This window comes from Schistocerca nitens, chromosome 3 (genome assembly GCF_023898315.1).
Source record: "Schistocerca nitens isolate TAMUIC-IGC-003100 chromosome 3, iqSchNite1.1, whole genome shotgun sequence".
NCBI lineage: Eukaryota > Metazoa > Arthropoda > Insecta > Orthoptera > Acrididae > Schistocerca > Schistocerca nitens.
The window spans coordinates 285,677,042-285,681,469 of NC_064616.1; positions in this window are offsets into that span (position 1 = coordinate 285,677,042).

Below are 4,428 nucleotides of genomic sequence, written 5' to 3' on the forward strand. Positions count from 1 at the left end.
CTTCCATACATGGCTACACTCTATACAAATACTTTCAGAAACGACTTCCTGACACTTAAATCAATACTCGAAGTTAACAAATTTCTCTTCTTCAGGAACACTTTCCTTGCCATTGCCAGTCTACATTTTATATCCTCTTACTTCGACCATCATCAGTTATTTTGCTCCCCAAATAGCTAAACTCATTTACTACTTTAAGGGTATCATTTCCTAATCTAATTCCTTCATCATCACCCGATTTAATTCGACTACATTCCATTATCCTCGTTTTGCTTTTGTTGATGTTCATCTTATATCCTCCTTTCAAGACACTGTCCATTCCGTTCAGCTGCTCTTCCAGGTCCTTTGCTGTCTCTGACAGAATTACAATATCATCGGCGAACCTCAAAGTTTTTATTTCTTCTCCATGGATTTTAATTCCTACTCCGAATCTTTCTTTTGTTGCCTTTACTGCTTGCTCAATATACAGATTGAATAACATCGGGGGTAGGCTACAACCCTGTCTCACTCCCTTCCCAACCACTGCTTCCCTTTCATACCCCTCGACTCCTATAACTGCCATCTGGTTTCTGTACAAATTGTAAATAGCCTCTTGCTCCCTGTATTTTACCCTTGCCACCTTCAGAATTTGAAAGAGAGTATTCCAATCAACATAGTCAAAAGCATTCTCTAAGTCTACAAATGCTAGAAACGTAGGTTTGCCTTTCCTTAATCTATTTTCTAAGATATGTCGTAGGGTCAGTATTGCCTCACATGTTCCAACATTTCTACGGAATCCAAACTGATCTTCCCCGAGGTCGGTTTCTACTAGTTTTTCCATTCGTCTGTAAAGAATTCATGTTAGTATTTTGCGGCCGTGGCTTATTAAACTGATAGTTCGGTAATTTTCACATCTGTCAACACCTGCTTTCTTTGGGATTGGAATTATTATATTCTTCGTGAGGTCTGAGGGTATTTCGCCTGTCTCATACATCTTGCTCACCAGTTGGTAGAGTTGTGTCAGGGCCCGCTCTCCGAAGCCTGTCAGTACTTCTAATGGGATCCTAAAGGAGTTGGTTGGTTGGTTTTGGGGAAGGAGACCAGACAGCGTGGTCATCGGTCTCATCGGATTAGGGAAGGATGGGGAAGGAAGTCGGCCGTGCCCTTTCAGAGGAACCATCCCGGCATTTGCCTGGAGTGATTTAGGGAAATCACGGAAAACCTAAATCAGGATGGCCGGACGCGGGATTGAACCGTCGTCCTCCCGAATGCGAGTCCAGTGTCTTACCACTGCGCCACCTCGCTCGGTGGGTCCTAAAGGAGTGATGGCTATAAATACGAACGAACTTACACCTACTCTAGTTGTCTATTCCTGTGGATGACGCTTGTTAGTATTGCCCTCTAAGTGGACTTTAATTCTAAAATAAATAAATAAATTTGCCCCTGATTCTATTAACTTCAGAGCCATTTGAAGGCGGACAAGCGTGGTGTAGCCAGTCTATTCAGAAGATCTGTTGCATTATGTTCTGCCTATAAGTCTCTGTCTTTGGTTTTCTTTCCCCACAACATTATCTTCATGATCGTTCCAACTTAAGTTAGTCGTAATTGTAATCTCTAACTATTCAGATTAATTCACAGGCATTAGATTTGTGTGATTTATTGTGTAACGGAAACTTCTTCACACTTTTCGTTATTTAGAGTCCTTTGCCACTTTTCGCACCATTCAGATATCATGTTGGAATTGTTTTTATCATCTGATGACTTTACAAGACGGAAAATGACAGCTTCATCTGCAAACAATCTAAGAGGACTGCTCGGATTTTCTCCTGTGTCGTTTATGTAGATCAGGAAGAGCAAAGGTCCATCCTTAGGGAACGTTTTACTCCATGGCTTTCCGTCAATTACAGTTACCATGAACTGTGACCTTTCTGACAGGAACTCACGAATCCACTCGCACAGCTGAGGCGATACTCCATAGGCATGCAATTTGATTTGGAGTCGCTTATGAGGAACGGTGTCAAAAGCCTTCTGAAAATCTAAAATCATGGAATAATATGAAGTCTCCTGTGAGAATAAAGAGCTAATTGCGTTTCACAAGAGCGATATCTTCTGAATACGTGTTGACTATTTGTCAATAAATCGTGCTATAACTGCTATCAAGTATTAGAATGGAACACTTGTGAAACGGTTTGAATTCAAGACATCCAGGAACATATGACACTGTATCACAATATCATTTATTTTGAGAGATGTATATGGGGCCTGAAAGCCGAAACGTGTAGTCAAAATAATATAAAGTAGCATCTCAGTTACACGGCTGTTGGCGAATTTCATTCATACTGACAATTACTTAACCAGCTGATGTCTCCTGTCCATGATGAATCTCCTTGGGTTTTCTGTCAGATTTTGAGACAGAGTTTCGTTGTGGAAACTATTAAAGGACCCTCGCCCTGAAGTTTGTGCTAAATTTCAAGCTTCTGTAAAACTTCCCCAATGTTAGAGATCTTGCTTTATTTTAAAATTTGGCTTGCTTTTGTCGTTGCTTCTGCAACAACAGTGTTCTGACCCGTTTTGTGTACCTTGGAGAATCACAACCATCCGTTATTAATTTATTTCGTATATATCTGTCAACTGCTGTCGATACTATCTCTCTGAATTCAAACCACATCTCGTATACGCTTACATAGTCAGATCGAAAGGAGTGGAGACAGTATCTTACAATGGTGCCAAACGAATTTTGATCTTATTCTTTAAATACATGCACTCTGCGTTTATTGTAGTGGGTTTGGGTGTTCAGTCTAGCTGCATCAACCGTGTGATCACTAATCCCTGTATGCCCCATGATGCTCCCTATTTGCTCAGGACTATTTGTTGCTAGTATGTTTTCGCAACTATTTACATTTCGAGTGGACTCATGTACTAACTGTTCAAAATAATTTTCTGAGAAAGCATTCAGTATAATTTAGGACGACGTTTTGTGCCTACCACAGGCTGTAAACACGTTTTTTTGTCAATATATCGAGGCTAGATAGAAGTCACCACCAACTACAATTGTATGAGTGGGGTACCTATTTGAAATGAGACTCAAGTTTTCTTTGAACTGCCCAGCAACTGACTCATCTGAGTAAGGGGATCGGTAAAAGGAACCAATTATTAATGTACTCCGGTTGAGCAGTATAATCTCTACCCATTCTAGCTCACAGCCAACTACCTACTTAAATTTCACTACAAGGTAAGCTACTTCTGACAGCAATAAACACTCGAACAGAAAATGTATTCAATCTATCATTTATGAATACAGTTATGTCCTTTGTAAAGGTTTCGGCTGAACTTATTTCCGGCTTCAGCCAGCTTTACATACCTATCACGATTTGGGCTCAATTTCTTTCTGTTAGGGCTTGGAGCTCCGGTTGTTCCCAACACAGCTACGATAATTTACAACTACAGTACCGATTGTTACTAGGTCTACATTCCTTTGTTTGCCCAGCACCCATTTAAACTGACCCCCTTTCTGTAGTTTCCTGAGAACCTCAAACCTGAAAAACAAAAAATGGTTCAAATGGCTCTGAGCACTATGCGACTTAACATCTGAGGTCATCAGTAGCCTATAACTTAGAACTAATAAACCTAACTAACCTATGGACATCACACACATCCATGCCCGAAGCAGGATTCGAACCTGCGACCGTAGCGATCGCTCGGCTCCAGACTGTGGCGCCTAGAACCGCACGGCCACTCCGGCCGGCTTCTAAAAAACAGAACAGTCCCTTCCACAGAGTTCCCGCTACCCACGTAGCCGCTTGTTGTGTATATTGGGCAGCTGGCCTATTAAGAGGAGCCCGGGAACTCACTACCCGAGGGTGCAAATCGAGGAATCTGCAGCCTACAAGGTCGCAGAACTGTCTGACCCTCTGTTTCAGACACTCCCCTCTTCTCGGTACCAGAGGACCACAGTCGGTTCTGTCGGCGATTTTAGAGACGGTAAGCTCCGCCTTCAACTCGCAAACAAGACCGGCAGTGTTTACCACTTTAGCTAGCTCCCTGAAACCAGAGATAATCTCTTCCGATCCAAAGCGACATTCATCGTTGGTACCGACATGAGCCACCACCTGGAGTTGACTGCATCCCGCAATCTTCATGGCGCCCAGAAACATCCTTTCCACCTTTGGAATGAGGACTACGAGCCTAACATTGGAGCCCCAAACTACCAGTAAACCCACTCTCTATGAATGCCCAGATACTACATCTACATCTACATCTACATTTATACTCCGCAAGCCACTCAACGGTGTGTGGCGGAGGGCACTTTACATGCCACTGTCATTACCTCCCTTTCCTGTTCCAGTCGCGTATGGTTCGCGGGAAGAACGACTGTCTGAAAGCCTCCGTGCGCGCTCTAATCTCTCTAATTTTACATTCGTGATCTCCTCGGGAGGTATAAGTAGGGGG